The sequence below is a fragment of the Perna viridis genome, chromosome 8 (assembly GCF_037379345.1).
Source record: "Perna viridis isolate PV_CMFRI_1.1 ecotype Kerala chromosome 8, ASM3737934v1, whole genome shotgun sequence".
Classification (NCBI taxonomy): Eukaryota; Metazoa; Mollusca; class Bivalvia; order Mytilida; family Mytilidae; genus Perna; species Perna viridis.
Genome location: NC_142452.1, coordinates 163,053 through 180,582, shown reverse-complemented (window position 1 = coordinate 180,582; position 17,530 = coordinate 163,053). Strand labels below are relative to the sequence as shown.

Below are 17,530 nucleotides of genomic sequence, written 5' to 3'. Positions count from 1 at the left end.
TATTGTTTACAATTTACTTATTCATAGAAATTTAGCATTAGGATAAACATTTGTCACTTTATCAAACAATGTACGCAGGCATCGACGTAATACTTGTCATACTTTAAAACAAAAGATGTAGTGAGTAACTTGTTAATCCTTTGTGTTTGTAAGCCCTTGCACGTACATTTTGATAATTTTTTTCGAATACAGTCTAATATTTATGAATTTTGTTTTGTTCTTTTTTTTATTTTGTTTTGTAACAAAACAAAAAACAAACCAAAACAAAACAATAGAAAAAAAAAACAAAAAACAAAAAACAAAAAAACAAAACAAAACAAAACAGAACAGGAATAAATGAACAAATTGATTCATGAATATAAGGCAAATAACAGAGGTAACAAAAATACATGCATTGACCAGAATTAAACGTATATATTACACAAATCATCACACATTGTTTTGACAAAATGATTGCCTTGAAGGTAAAGAATAATCAAGGGAACCAAGGTTATAACGGTTATCAAAAGAATGTAATCCAGGGACAAAGACCAGACATTGGAAACAGACATACACAACAAAGAACATAAAGTAACTAAAATCATACGTACATTTTACAAACTAACAAAAACATGAATGAGGAACTTCAAAGAGGGATTTGAAGGAAAGACATACAACCTACCCTGTCAGAGCTATTTCTTACAAGTGTATGCTAGTTTAAACATTATCAAAAAATGAAACTGTTGTTAAATTACAAAATAAAACAGAAATCCAAAAATCGCCGATCCACAAAATTTTGAAAATGTGTACGTGTTTGACAAGGTAAAAGGAGAAGCTGTGATGTCTTGTCTGTAAAATTTAATAAGTATAATGATATTTCCTTTCGCATATGCTTGAAACAGAATGCGACAGATCGTACTTAGGTCAATACAAGTGTTTATCATTTTTTCAAGTTAATTTGATAAAATTAAATATAGAATTATTTTTGCAGCATCAACTATATCTTCATTCAAAAATCCAATCAAGATTGCATTGCCCCATTCCCCATTGCTCCATACCCCATTTCCCCATGCCCTATGAATATATAACTATAGATAAATATATTAATTGTTAACGAATCTAGTTTTTGAAATGACTGTTAATTCAATTATATTTCTCAAAAATTACATATTTCTGCAAATTGTATGAGTGCAAACAGTTTTAATTTCAATAATGGTGCAATATTATTGTTTAAAATATAAAAAAGGAAATATTAGTATCTGGTTGGTGGTGGCAACACTCAGATATCAATTAAATATTTTCAAAATGAAAAGGTTTTGCAAAGTCTATGTATGCAAAGAGTAATCAAGGGAACCAAGGTAATAGCGGTAATCAAAATAATTAAATCCAGGGACAAAGACTACACATGGAAAACAGACATACACAACAAAGAACATAGAGCAACCAAAATCATACATACAAAGCAACAAAAGTAAATGAGCAACTCGGACTCCACTAAAAACACCTTGTATATACCTATCAGTGTAAATCTATTGTATGGAATGTTAAAATTGTCAATATAAGTATAATGTTGATGGCTGTGATGCATATATTTCAAACCAAACTTGCAAAAATGAGATGCTTATGCAAATTAAATGGGTGCGAACACTAGACATTTTCTTAATTGTCTTAAATTATTTCTTAAAACGTGAATATTTTCAAAACAAGCATCATGTATGTAGCTGCAACAAATGAACATAGTTTTCTTTCCTCGTTTTTCTACCCCGGACTTGACTTTTTATGAGCAATTCGGCGGGTGTTTCTAGAAAAGCAGAGGACGCTTACCCTACCGGTGCACCTAGTCCATGCTCCCAGGTTTTAGTGGAGTCCGAGTTGCTCATTTACTTTTGTTACTTTGTATGTATGATTTCAGTTACTTTATATTCTTTGTTGTGTATGTCCTTTTCCATGTCTGGTCTTTGTCCCTGGATTACATTCTTTTGATTACCGCTACAACCTTGGTTCCCTTTATTACTCTGTCAGTCAAATTCCTCACAAATGACATATTTCTGCAAATTGTTTGAGTGCAAACAGATTTAATATCAATAATGGTTCAATAGTATTGTTTTTAAAGAATGACAATATAAGAGTCCAGTTGGTTGTTGCAACACTCATATTTCAATCCAAAATCTTCAAAATGACGTATTTTTGCTAGATGTATGTGTACAAACACATTTTTATATACCTGTCAGTCTAAAACTATTGTACAAAATGTTAAAATTGTCAATATAAGTATTATGTTGATGGCTGTGATACTTATATTTCACACCAAGTTCTTAAAAGTAAGATGTATTTTGCAAATTAAATGATTGCAAACACTGGATATTTCCTTAATGGTATAATATTATTACTTAAAATGTAAACAATTGTCAAAAAGCATCATATATATGACTTTGACACATTTATTTCAATCCGTTTTCTGCAAATTGTATGAGTCCGAACAGTTTAAATTTCAATAATGGCGAATTATTGTTATGTAAATATAACACAATGGCAATATGAATATCGAAAATCTTCAAAATGACATATTTTTGCAAAGTGTATGTAAGCAAACACTTGTTATATACCTAACAGTCCAAAACTATTGTATAAAATGTTAAAATTGTCAATATAAGTACTATGTTAATGGGTGTGATACAAATATTTCAGTAAACCTCTTAAAATGAGATATTTTTGAAATTGAATGAATATGAACCCTTGAAACTTCTTTAATGTTCTATAATAATTGTTAAGGATGTAAACATTGTCAAATTGAGCATCGTAAGTGGGGCTGCGGCACATTTATTTCAGTCAAATTTTTGAAAAATGACATATTTCTGCAAATGGTATGATTGCAAAAAGTTTTCATTTCAATAATGGTCCAAAAGATTTCTCTAAAATATACAAAATGGCAATATTAGTATCCGGTTGGTTGTTGAGACACTCATATTTCAATACAAAGTCTTCAAAATGAGATATTTGTGCGATTTGAAAAATTGTAATGACTTGAAATTTCCTTAATGGTCCAAAATAATTGTTTGAAATGTAGAAATTGACACAATAATCATCATATGTGTGGCTGTCAATGATGGCAATATTAGTATCCGGTTCGTGGTTGCGACACTTATCATATATGTCAGACAATTGAAAGGGAATCAACGTTTTCAATTTAAAAACTGGTCATGTTTTTAATTTTTAATATAATCAATATATCAATATTAAAATAATGCAAGTGTCTGTGACAAAATTATGTCAGTCTAAATTTTCAAAAATGACGTATGTTTCGAAATCGTATGAACGCAAACATTCTACAAATAAACAAAAAAAATTCTCTTTCAATTGCTGTGACAATCATAGAATTATGATAAGTACGTTGCTTAAGAAAAATCAAGGCTAAACAATATTTTTCGATTGACCAATCAAAATTATTCCCTCGCCCCATTCCTCATTGCCCTATTCATTTACCCAATTCCCCATTCCCCATACCCTATTCTCCATGCCCCATTGATCTATCTATCATTCCCTGTTGCCCCATCCCCCATTCCCCATTGCCCCGTACCCAATAAAATGGGAAGTTTATTCCAAACAGGTACTGTAAAATTTTCATATCCCTACTCAAACATTATGACAGAGCTTGCCGTAACTACGCAGACATAAAAAAAATTAAACTTCTGGAAAAGGCCTTTGTTGATACAACATTGAAGTCTGATGATTTCCGCTAGACTTTTGTTTCCCTTGATTACTCTTTCAAATACGTCGTTATTCGAAAGCTGTTTTGGTTTATGTAGTTTCACAAATTTGTTATTTGTGTCTGTATTTTCCTGAATTACATTATCTTTTGCTCGCTAGAAACTAGGTTCCCCTGATTACCATCTTACATACACTACATATACTGTTGTTATTGAAGAAAATGAACACTATATAGTAATAATTCATTTCCACTTTTAGAGAGTAGCAATCACTCTGGAGATAGATTATTCACTAATAGACCAAATTTGTCTCTGAAAATATTTAATTTATCTTTTTAAAGGTACACATATTCAATAAGTATCAATTTCTCATTAAAGAACTTAAAAAGGGAAGAAAATGTGCGATAAAACCAACAAAAATGTGTTAAAATAGGGATATAGTTGTAGGTAATGGGTAAATTTTATGTAGACACTTTTGTTACATGTCAAAATAACTTTTTTCTTCAAAAATAATAATGTTTACAATGTTTACGTACATCGAAATTTTTTACCCCTGCGGGGTAGTTGTCTTTTTGACATATTCACCATATCCTATTATCATTGTTTCACCGAGAGTGCTATATATATACAGTGTAGCTTCTATTTTAAGTTTCGTTTTTAACTGCTTAGTAAGCGAATAACACAGATACTTTTTCCTTTTTCCAATCTTTCAAATACTATTATAATTTTCATGTATTGTATTGATGTTTACCTGTAATTATAAATATGTAGGTATAAGTTATGTAATACATGTAAATCAAAAAGGTACACTTACAGGTGTTCTACCCCCTTCTGGACTGAAATTCTAAACATAGTAATAAAATGCTACCAATCAGAATTTTTGTTAGGAACTTCATGTTGTACAACAAGATAACTATTTTAGAATTTTTCAGATAGTTCTTATTGACTAATGACATGTCAAATAGATTTAAAACTGAAGTTTTTTTTCACAAAATAGCTAGCATATGGTACAAAATTGATCATTTTTTTGCCTGCGTCAACGTAGACTCACAAGTTTTCTTGGAATTCTGGCCATCTGTGAGCAGGCATTTTTGGGAGAGGTGCCACAGATCATATTATTTCAATGGATGGTTATTATGGTATTTTAAATGACGCTCTAGTGCCTTTTTCTGTTCACAACATATCCTAATGAACATCGTTTAATGCAGGTATTAATGTTTTAGAGTCTTAAGTGAACGTGCTTTTCAACAAACGGTCGGCATTCCAATAGGAACAAATTGTGCTCCTTTACTTTGTGATATTTCCCTTCACTCTTATGAGGCTAACTTTATAGATGATCTGATCAGGAAGAAAGAATACTATAGACACCGTGAAGTCAGTCTCATATCTTGATACACTTAGAAATCGATGGTAAAGGAAAACTATTGACCAAATTTTACGACAAACGTGATGACTTTTCATTTAAAATTGTCAACTTTCCTTTCATCTGTGGCAACATCCCTTCAGCACTTGTGTATGGAGTGTCATATTACAACTCATACGTTATACCAGAGCTTGCCGAAAGTACGCAGACTTTTTGTATCGCGCTAGAACTCTAACAAATAGGCTTCTGGAACAGGGTTATGTTGCTACAAGATTGAAGTCATCACTACAGAAGTTTCATGGTCGTGATCATGAACTCGTGGATCGTTATGGTGTATCCATCTCCTCCATGAAAACTGATTTATTCAAAGAGTCATAGTTTTCCTTTCCTCGTTTGTTTACCCCGGAATTGACTTTTTATGAGCAACTCGGCGGGTGTTTCTAGAAAAGCAGATGACGCTTACCCTACCGGTGCACCTGATCTATGGTCCCAGTTTTTAGTGGAGTTCGAGTTGTTCATTTGCTTTTGTTACTTTGTATGTATGATTTTAGTTACTTTATATTCTTTGTTGTGTATGTCTGTTTTCCATGTCTGGTCTATGTCCCTGGATTGCATTCTTTTGATTACCGCTATAACTTTGGTTCCCTTGATTATTCTTAGCAATTATATCAACTATTATATCTGGTAAGATAACCATTTTCATGTAGTACGGTGCTATTTGAACCTTAAATTAAAAAGAAATATAATATATAGTGTAATATATCATAAAGTAATAAGACACACCATTGGTAAACAAATTATCTCAGGATATTTGTTACCCAGGGTTTTGTTTCGTACATGCATAGGCATATCCAAATGGTTAATTGCCCCAATTGCCAACGTAGTAGAGAAAACTTGATTGTATTGAACATTCAATGCAGCACCAGACTCCCTTTTCTATATGCAAAGTCTCACTACTTGCTACTAAGATATGAAAGTGACATGAACAGGCAATTTTAAAACCATGTGCTGTCTATTCATAACTAAACCAAGCACTTACATATTGGTTAACATCTTTCCCTTGTCGAGAATCAACATATTTGATAAAGTCTCCTCTCAATTTATACGAAAATGAAGATAGGTCCATGCCTTTCAATTAGAAGTTGCAGTTGTTCTTGTTGAAGCTCAGTTAGATCTGAAACGCATTGTTTTATAAGATGTTTTGCAGGCCCAGGAACAACCAATGTAAGAGACCAATATGGATGTCACTGAAATAGAAAGTGTAAGAAGAATTAAAATGAAAATTATATAAAGATTTATTTTCTTAGTATTTTCTTTTGTAGACCCCACCACTGTGATAATAAGCAAAGCATATGGACTTACAAGTATGTTTAAGTATACATCAATCAAAAAGAAATACCCGGTAGTTCTCTTCAGTCTAGCTGTGCATGGAAAACTAAAATAACTTTTTTCCCCATGATTAATATTTTATATGAACTAATCAGGTCATAGGAATTTTAAGAGTTCATTACAACAAAACATGATTACTTATGAGTATTGAAGTTGATTTTCTGAATTAAGGGGATATATTTTAAGTCGATTGCACACTGATCATAGCAATAGCTGTACCTGTGAGGATTAATAGTGTCCCATAGACAGTTATGGTACGGTTTTAATCCATATTGCTGCCTCAATTCTCTTCTGTCATTAATGGTTAGCCTTTGGAGGACTTGTTTCGACTCTTTCACAGTTCGTGTTTTTCCTTTCGTAATATTGTTTTTAACACTTTTTTGCCTGTAAATTAAAAGAAATCAATTCATAAACAACAAGCATCACAGAAGTGCTATTCATATCAGTGAATATATTCTGTCAATCCTTTACTCAAAACAAGAAAAGAATATGAAAATGCTGTGTATTTGTTATAAAAGTGGACTACATACATGTATCTATATGGAAACACGACTCAAATTTTAAAAGGAATGCCGTTCAGTATCAGAACTGTGTTTTACATTTTATATCTTACATGACATCTGGGACAAAACTTGTTTGTGCTTGAACCCATATGATTTGTAGCTTCATTCATCATGTTGTAGTCACATACACAAAGGGATATCTCTGTAACTACCCGTATGATGTTTTCCTCCATTGCATCAAATAAAATAGCGCCATCCCTATGACCACAAACAAAAAAAAGCACTAAATCAAACTACTACAGTTTTGTTGATCAGTATAACCACTACGAATCACCAAGTCACATTGTATATAAATGGGAGTCATCTTCAATTTTTGAAAGTTGGTGTGGCAAGAAGACTTAGTTCTTAATCTATTTTGTATGCATTATTTGGTGCATTCTAATTTAGATTTCAATTCTGTCCATTCAATTAAAAAAAGTAACTAACATTCAATTTTTAGATTTAAAAAATGTTGGTTTATGATATGTTTTAATAAAGAATTATTTTGTCAGTAATACCTATTCATTTCTTCTGCACCCTTCATTATTGCCTTCATCATGTCCAATATTGACATATCTGTAATGCAGATAAAAACTTGACATTTTCAGACAGCTGGCGGAAAGACTTTGGCAATTTTGCAAACTGCAATTGCACACAATGAAGTGGATGCCATTTTTAGAGATGTTAGAACTTGCATCATCTGGAAAAAAATTATTGGGACCTTATGAGTTTCAATTTCTCCTTTGAATCTGTTTTGGGTTAAAATCTTGTTCTTCATCTGAAAAGTTTTAAATCAAATAAATCAATCTGCAAATAAAAAATCTGAAATTTCATTTAGGAATGACTGTTTTATAGCCCTAAAAAGATTTATACAATCTCCATTCTGGAGGGAAAAATGGACAGCCTTGCTTTAATATTATGAATGTGATATAATACTTAGATGTGTACATTTTTCACTTTTTTTCCATTCATTTTTTAGGGAGGGGGCAACTGGTCCATAGCAATATGCTATCAACCCCTATCAACATATGAGATATCAAAGATGAAATAAAAAAAAATCCTTTAAAAGAATGGATTTCTACAGAAATAGTCTTCTGACATCTTAAGTTCAATTTCATCCTCATCAATTGAGTAAACATGTAGGTCCTCATGGTCATATGCACTTAGAGTCTGAATCTTTTTTAACCTTGATTCACCATCTCCTTTGCAAATTAAACTGAAATAATTAAAGTATTAAAAACATAATATTTTTCCTTACAGATACTTTAGCCACATTTAAGAGTTACAAATAAATTCTAAGCACTTTGCAAGTTAGGGTTTGATCTAGTTACAAGCTGTCGTTATTTTACCTTTTTTCACAGCCACCAACTTTCTGGCAGATTTTCATCTCTACATACATGCATCTATCCTGGAAGTGCAGTTATGTAAATTTGAGTCAGAAGATTGTTCATGCAAATATCAGTAGAAGAAAGAAATGGCAACTTTCTCAATTTGAAAATACCATAATTTGATATCTGCATCACTGGCTTACCCTTCCAGAGCACCTGGTCCATCCTCCCAGTTTTAAGTGGAGTCCGAGTTGCCTATTTGCTTTTGTTACTTTGTATGTACCGGTATTATGTTAGGTATTTTATGTTCTGTTGTGTTTGTCTTTTCTCCATGTCTGGTCTTTGTACCTGGATTACATTCTTTTGATGACCACTAAAACCTTGGTTCCCTTGATTACTCTATCCTCAGAAATGTTTAAATAAAATGTTAGAAAAATGAGGTTTTTGACAGTTATCATATAACATATGAGTTATGTTCATTTTCAAAGTTGCAATGAAAGTATAACGCAATGCACCAACATATGGAAAATCTTGTTTTTTGCATTGATTCTGGTGGTGCAAATAGTCAAATCACACTTACAAAATGATGGGTTTTTGTACCATATTTCACCCACTGCCTGATTAATACAGAGACTGACACTTAATACCGATAATCCCATGTTTACAAACTTTTGTAAAATTGTTAGTCAAACAAATTGATCAAGTCATTTTATGATATTGATTTAGAGGACATGAGATAGTTTTCTTTCAATGGTAAAACAGTAATATCATTTCTAATTAAATAGACACACCATAATTATTGTTACCTGAGTATTTTCGATGAAGTTAGTTATTTTCCCATTCTCCTTTGTGGCAATATCCATGACAAAATCATCTGAAATATATCATTTAAATAAGTCAAACCCCATTTAAATCATCAGACACCAGATTTGTCAATTTTTGTATTTATCCATCTTAAATTATGTTATTTGGATGGTCAAATACAGTGTTGTTAACACCATGTTTTAGCATGCTGGAACATATTTGGGATTTAATGTATAAAAAAAAAGTTCTCAAAAACTGTTGAAGGTTGCATGTGAATAGATATTACATGCATGGACATTTCCTCCACTCTTTTGCTACATCAGTATAACAAGACTAATAACATGTCAGGACTTGTGTCACATTCACATATTTGTTCTTAATTACAATATGTCAAAGCTTAGTTTGTAAGACTATCTGAACGTCAAAGGAATGCTTTCTGTATGGTTTTGTGGTTAAATATTCACCCAAAAGAAAGTATACACATGTACAAATACCTGTAAAATACAAGTTTTGTCTGTATTTGGCCGATCCAGCTTTTATAGTAGATTTCCATTTATTGCCGTATGCTTGTTCTTTCCAAATTGTGTTATTTGGGAATCTTCCATACCTAATTTTTTAATCGACAACATATTTTTCAACAAACGGTCGGCATTCCAATGAAAACAAAATGTGCTCCTTTACTTGCTGACCTTTTCCTTCACTCTTATGAGGCTGACTTTATAGCTGACCTGATTCAAAAGAAAGAATATCGTTTAGCTAGATCGTTTAATCTCAGTTTCCGCTATACAGATGACGTATTATCTTTAAACAATCCTAATTTCGGGGATTTGATATATCGCAACTATCCCAAAGAACTTGAGATTTTTTATATCAGGAGTTATGACCTAAGGGCCTAAAATGGGTTGGAAATAAATATCATCCTCTCCAAATGCTAAGTAACATGCATAAAGATTAATGGATCTCTTCGATCATTTTGATAAAAGTTAATTAAGCGAGCGATTACTTTCTTTCACGGTTAATTTATTGTGTGAAAATTGAAATTGTGGAATGTTGATTTTGATAAGTTTTTTCTAATAAAAATCTACTATTATTCTTGTTTTTTAAAGGGGGACATCTTTTTCGTGAATTTTAGGGAGAAGGTAAAAACGTCAGGGTCTTGGACCCTCTGTTTTAGGTATTCTAACTGTTCATCAGTAATGCTGCAGTCCCTGCATATTTTAACATCACGGTTTTCCAACGACTGTATTGCTTTTTTTCTCATTGGGCGTGATGTTGAAGAAAGACGGAATATACTTGTTGAATAAGTGTTCGACATCTGATTTAATTTTGTCAATAACATTTTCTAGCGTGCCACATTTATTCGGTTTAGGATTTCGTAAATTTCTTTCGATAGAATGATGACAGAAGGTAAAATTACCCTTAAGTACTTTAAACATGTTAGGTACATTTTCATTTATTTCACATTGACAACCTCAATATAAAACTAAAATAATGGAGTAAACTGTTTTCTTTTGCTAGAAAACAAGGTCACATGACTTCTCGTTATAATAATAATTCATTTTCTTTGTTTGAAATATACTTTTCTGAAACTCAGATTGAGAATTGATGGTCGTTAGAAAAATTAAAGATTGTAACAAAAACCACCTTCATTAATGAGGGTAAAAGTTAACTACATCATTTTGTGTAATTTTTTAGCTAGACTACCTATAAAATAAAATGGATTTTCCGTTATTTGAACCGAGCAAATTTGGAAAAAAACTGTCATAAATGTGTTACAATTAAAGTGCACGTAATTAGACGAGAACTCTTAGAAAAGCTTGATCGTCGCAACTGTTCTTTGATAGCCAACTCTACTAGAATTGAAAAAATTCAGAAGAGTCAGCTCTGCTAAAATTCTAAGAAAATCTGGTTCTAAAACTCCCCTAAAACTGTTCTAAATGAGTCTTACAAGTAATCATCAAATAGTTCTAGGGTAGGTTTCTGAGAGGTTTGAACACATCTCATATGTTTCATTTAAACTTTACAAAAATATTTTGAATGAGTTTGTTTGATACAAATAAAGCAGTCCATAGGTATAAAGCATGAACTATATATCGTGTTATAAATTAAACATTGAAAACATTATTTTTTCCACGCGCTAGGGTACTAGAATTTTATAAACATATGGTAAATATTACAAAGTTCCTAGTAATAAAGCAGTTTGAATGAATGTCATACCATCACTGCATTTTCGTTTTTAATTGCATATAATTTTTAATATGCAAGATATATAAACAAAAACGATAACCGTTACTGCGTACTTATTTATTTCATGGTAGGAAGATGCAAGTACAAAACATAGTGAAAGTTTTTTTTTAATTTACAAACAGTAGTACTATTTCATTCAACGATGCGAGTTATGCACAATAGTTGAATTTAAGTAGAAATAATATATGCTCCTTTGGATTAAATTGATCATTTCCGTGAAGTTTATTGGAAACGTTCTCTATATTTAAAAAATCTACAAAAATATATATGTATATTTACAACTAAACATGACTTTTTATGGAAATGAAGTGTTTGATTTAGAAAGTTTTGCCCTTAATATTTCGTTGTTGTGGTGCATTGTATACATAGTTTGAGAAATTTTGACCTTATGGAATACAACATTGCTTTTACAATAATTTGGATTTGTTGTATGTTTTATAAAGTCTTTATTTTGGTGAATTATCGAAAGGTGCTTTATTCTCTTATTATCATTATGAAAATCAATGTCTTTGAAGTCCTTTATCCAGTTTAGAAGTGATGTTGTCCCATAACCTGTGTCTTGTAATGTGTTAGTATTACATGGATAGGATGAACAGAATGTCCGGTTAACAACCCAATTGATTATTTGTTTTCCTAAAACAATAAACATTTCATCTATTGGTCCAATTTTGTGTCGAGCTGAGAATGATATTCCATAATACAGATTTGGCGACATGAGTTCTTTTAATCTTTTGAATATTTGTGGTACACAAAGGAATACGTCATCATCTATTCTTATTCCAAAATCAGCCCTCGGGTAGGTTTGGTGTATGTACTGAAGAAAAACATATAGCTTTCTTCAAATTTATTAGCATACCCATGTTCAGGAACATTAAGATACACTATGTCTTTATGAAGGTTGTTTTCCTCGTCAGTTGCAGTCGTATTTTTATCAAGCATAAAACTGTAAATGATTTTGAAAGGTAGTTGTCTTTGTAATACTTTTATCGTTCCTATCCAAGTGTTTCTTATAGTGTTTCTTCTATCACGATACTCATCATTACTGCCAATGGTCGTTCATCTGAGCTAGATGTGTTTTGTGGTAAAAAATATTTGACCGGATCAGTATGCAAATGCGCTCGATAAAACGTCAATGATAACCAAACCGAGACAATTCCAATCAGAAAATATAAACACATTTTTGAAGACATAACTTGGTGAGTCGTATCCAAAGCCAATTGAGGAAATGTAATTATGTTATCTGTTAATCTCTTTTACCTGAATGCAGGAGATAAGCTTTAATTTCTAAACAAAAGTGTAAGTACAATAAAATATAGAATATTAAACATATGGTCTATGTCTCATTTTACACAAAAAACATTTTCCATACAAAAAGTGACATTATGTCATCACTGCCATTAAATACAATTGAATATAGTGTTGTTCATTTACGACGTGCAAGACTTTTAAAATTGGATTGAATCCAAGGAAGTGGATAGTATTATATCAAATACAAAGGCTTTGTTTGTGTGTACTAAAGGTTTGTGAATACAGTCTGTTATACACATTTCCTGTGTTTCTTAACCTTAAGCTAGATCAAACCTATTACACTACACTACACTGACTATCTTGCAAATTAATACAAAATCATGTAGCTTCAACCAGCAAATCATATTTGTAGCAATGCGAATTTTATATTGAAAGAGTAATCAAGTGAACCAAGATTATAGTGGCAATCAAAAGAATGTAATCAAGGGACTATGAACAGACATGGAAAACAGATAATCACAACAAAGAACATAAAGTAACTAAAATAATACATACAAAGTAACAAACGTTAATGGGCAACTCGGACTCCACTAAAAATTGGGAGCATTAACCAGATGCACCTGTAGGATAAGCGTCCTCTGCTTTTCACCCACAGAGTTGCTTAAAAAAAAGGTCAATTCCGAGGTAGATGAAAGAGGAAAGGAAAACTATGAAACGTTGAACAAATAACTTTTCATGGTTCAGATAGATACACCGTAACGATCCACGAGTTCATGATTACGACCATTAAACTTCTTTAGTGATGATTTCAATCCAGTAACAACAAAACCCTTTTTCAGAAGCCCAATTGTAAGAAGTCTAGGGCCATACAAAACGTCTGCAAAAAGGCAAGCTCTGGCATAATGTATGAGTTGTGATATGAACACTCAAGGTACAGGTGTTGAAGGTATGTTACCACAGATGAAAGGAAAGTTGACAATTTTGAATGAAAAGTCATCACGTTTGTCGTAAAATGTGGTCAATAGCTTTCCTTACTTTACGGTGTTTGTAGTGTCCTTTATGTCAAGTTCTTTGGGGTAGATGCGATGTATCATTTCCCCGAAACTAGGATTGATTAAAGGTTATACGTCTTCTATTGGCGGAAAATGTGATTAACAGATCTAGGTTAACGATATTCTTTCTTTCGGATCAGATCAGCTATAAATCAGCCTCATAAGATTGAAGGTATAGGACAATGTGTAGAAGAGCACAATGTGTTCCCTATGTAATGCCGATCGTTTGTTAAAAACTTTATTAAAAAAATTATGCATAAAAAAAACAGCATAACATCATGAATGGTGAAGTTACATTGAAGTCATCAATACAGAAGTTTTATGATCGTTATTATGAACTCGTGGGTCGTTACGGTGTATCCATCCGCGCTATGAAAACTGATTTGTTAAATGTGTCATAGTTTTCCTTTCTTCTTTCGACTACCCCGGACTTGACTTTTATGAGCAACTTCGGCGGATGTTGCTAGAAAAGCAGAGGACGCTTACCCTATCGGAGCACCTGGTCCATGCTCCCAGTTTTTAGTGGAGTCAGAGTTGCTCATTTGCTTTTGATACTTTGTATGTATGATTTTATTAACTTTATGTTCTCTGTTGCGTATGTCTGTTTTCCATGTCTTGTCTTCGTCCCTGGATTACATTCTTTTGATTACAGCTATAACCTTGGTTCCCTTGATTACTCTGACTACCAACATTTTATATGAAGTCTCCTTGAAGGGTAAGATAAACGGTAAAAAAATGATCTAGATAATTTCATATTTCTTAAAACCTTATATTTAATAATTCAGTTACCATTATTTTTTCTTGGGAAGTTTCCCTTGTCATCGATATTGTACATAATCACTTGCATTTACCACTCGAACTAGAATGCTATGTGCATTTGAAGGTCAGCTTCCAGAAAGATGAGGAAAATCTATATAGACAAAATAGACATAGAATTTTTTAACTAAGCAACTTCTTTGTGTTCCTGTCATCTACCTTTTACGTGTAAAAATCCAACTCATTGTATACACGTTCACGAAAATATATATTCACCAAGAGGAACAAAAGTTTATATAATTTTAAGATACTTATTTCATGTATTTGAACGCTGTAGAGAATACGAGATAATCGTCATGATATTATTTAATTCGAATCGAAAATTAAAACTTGAAAAAAAAATTTCTGTACGATAGGATTGGATGTTTAACCTTCTCGTATCGTGAAACCATTCAAAATCGAAGTCTATTCAATAAAGTAATATATTCAAAGTCTAGCAGGCGGAATTTCTGGTATTTACCATTACAAACCGCCAATTGCATGTTATTTAGTTTGAACCTTCACTCAAACAAAACATATGATTACTGAACTAAGGAAGGACGAATCATAAGCTTTATGGATTTTGCAGTGCAAGTTAAATAAAATTTGTTGAACTAATTGTACAAAAAATGTATGTAAAGAAACAATGAGTACAACCCTTTACCCTATAATATTCTGTGTCTTCCCATTAGGTTTGTCGATAAGGTATCAACAGTTAAAGAGAAAGAAATATCATAAATCGTCTTTTTGCTTCATTGATTTTATATGATATCATATAAAAAAAGAAAACGGATATGGTGAAACGTAACAAATGCAATAGCGTATAACCTAGGTACAAAATAAATATGTTTTGAAATCACCACTGGTGAATCAATGAGTATAAACATTTAAAAAAAATGCCGTTGAAGGCCCTGACACCAGAGTTATTAAATCCACGGTAACTGAACAATTCTTAAAATTCAAACTAAAAAATACTATTATGACACATTTGTGACATATAGACAAAAAAAAATAAGCAATGCTAGCTCAGAACATAGTAAAGAATGACCAGCATTAGAAATTATCGGTCTCTACAATTCAAGTGGGCTGAACTTGGAGTAGTGACGAAGAGTAGTAAATAGGCAAGATTCGATGTAATACGATACTCAAAGATGATATATTTTTACGCAGGGATACAAATAGGGTTCAAATATCATCAAGGTCAAAAGTTGGACAATGATTTAATTTGAAAATGGTATACTTTACCAATAAATATATTTCGGGAAGTCGATAAACCCAAAGGTTTTTGTTTAAAAGAATGTGCTTTATATACTATATTGAGGTAAAATAAACTGGTTGAGCAAAACCATATTTCATTGAGGATCTGTAAGTACTACTATGTTTGTGTATCAAAGTTTTGTAACGGTGAAAAAAAATAAGTAAATGTTTTTCAGACATTTGTGATATCGATACCCCTGGTAGAAAGCTCCAGTTCATTTAAATCAGACACACTTTATTACAAACACGAGCACAATGGACCAGTTGTGAAAAATAAAAACCATAAGATGTTGATTCAGGAATATCACAATCAAGGATAGGGAAATCAACAATTGGGAAATCAAAATCACCTTTTAAGAGTACTTTTATTGTTAAACTAAGTGAGCTAAATTTCTTTTAGTTTTCGAAGTTATTTACGGCCAAAATATCATCAAAGTATCGTAATGTATTATTGAATTCATGCAGCAGATCATACCTGAAAGGATTTTTGGATAAGCGATGAACTGCAATCTTAGCAGTAGAAAAACAAATCAGCCATAGGAGGCGTACAAAAAATCCCATAGGACGACATCGAATAATATGTCTGTATAGAATATTACCAAATCGAATAAAAATATTACTAATTAAACTCATACCATTGATCATATCCAATAATGTCCAATCAAAATATTTACAAAATGTATTCCGTTTACCGTCACTGAAAAAATATTGTAGTCATTACAAGAAATAAATTGTGAACCAGATTTATCAAAAGACCATGTAATAAAATTTGTCAATTTTTCTTTGATAAGATTATGTGGCAGCTTTGTATACAGGATAGGAAAGTCATAACTATGCACAGAATCATATAAATTTTGAAAGTAATAATTTGACTCAACTCAATATACAAGAATGCCGTAGCAACGAAACGTTATAGACAAAGTGCAAATGTGTGTACGATGAGTTAAATTAAAGTCTTTGATTCATAATAAAATCATTGAAATCCATTGGTGCCCTACGTTCGCGTCGGGGTCTATCATTCACTATTTTCCTATTTTCACACAAATCTGAATTTTGTTCAATGTACACATTGTTCTTTTCACATGTTCTTCTGAGCAGATCCTCTCTCCAATTCAATGTGGATCCTGAAAAATTCGAAAGATCTTTTGGAAACAATTAGTTTAAGACTATTATCTGAATATAATAGCATTAAAATCTATGATTTGTCAGCACTGTATACTTCTATTCCCCATACTCAGTTAAGATCCCGACTTAAAAACATATACATCGTTGTTTTTCCAAAAAAGATGGTACACCTAGATACAAATATATAGTTCTTGGTAGAGATTCCTCATACTTTGTAAAAAATTATTCAAAATCATCGTCCAAATATACAGAGGAAGATGTTTACAAAATGCTGGAATTTTTAATCGACAACATATTTGTCCAGTGTGGTGGACGTGTTTTTCAACAAACGGTCGGCATTCCAATGGGAACAAATTGTGCTCCTTTACTTGCTGACTTATGAGGCTGACTTTATAGCTGATCTGATCAGAAAGAAAGAATATCGTTTCGTTTGGCTAGATCCTTCAATCTCAGTTTCCGCTATACAGATGACGTATTATCTTTAAACAATCCGAATTTCGGGGATTTGATACATCGCATCTACCCAAAAGAACTTGAGATAAAGGATACTACAGACACTGTGAAGTCAGCCTCATATCTTGACCTACACTTAGAAATCGATGGTAAAGGGAAACTATTGACCAAACTTTACGACAAACATGATGACTTTTCATTCAGAATTGTCAACTTTCTTTTCATCTGTGGCAACATCCCT

General features: G+C 32.0%; 3 long non-coding RNA genes across 5 annotated transcripts; 1 reads left to right on the top strand and 2 right to left on the bottom strand.

Annotated features, from left to right (window-relative positions):
* The first annotated feature begins 659 nt into the window (after nt 1–659).
* LOC148608708 (uncharacterized) lies at nt 660–7,755 on the top strand. The gene is made up of 3 exons (XR_015924839.1): nt 660–902; nt 6,372–6,413; nt 7,589–7,755. It is a non-coding gene; the product is annotated as an uncharacterized LOC148608708 (long non-coding RNA).
* LOC148608707 (uncharacterized) lies at nt 2,461–9,834 on the bottom strand. Of its 3 annotated transcripts, XR_015924837.1 has the most exons (8): nt 9,607–9,834; nt 9,115–9,182; nt 8,330–8,388; nt 7,499–7,680; nt 7,052–7,199; nt 6,658–6,822; nt 6,089–6,296; nt 2,461–4,437 (listed from the first exon to the last, which is right to left on the bottom strand). It is a non-coding gene; the product is annotated as an uncharacterized LOC148608707 (long non-coding RNA). The 3 variants fall into 3 exon arrangements; XR_015924836.1 differs by lacking the exon at nt 2,461–4,437 and having other exon boundaries at nt 5,775–6,296; XR_015924838.1 differs by lacking the exon at nt 2,461–4,437 and having other exon boundaries at nt 5,775–6,296; nt 7,499–7,556.
* A 1,567-nt stretch (nt 9,835–11,401) lies between these two features.
* Nucleotides 11,402–15,604, bottom strand: LOC148608706 (uncharacterized). The gene is made up of 3 exons (XR_015924835.1): nt 15,119–15,604; nt 14,449–14,569; nt 11,402–12,643 (listed from the first exon to the last, which is right to left on the bottom strand). It is a non-coding gene; the product is annotated as an uncharacterized LOC148608706 (long non-coding RNA).
* Nucleotides 15,605–17,530: the final 1,926 nt, after the last annotated feature.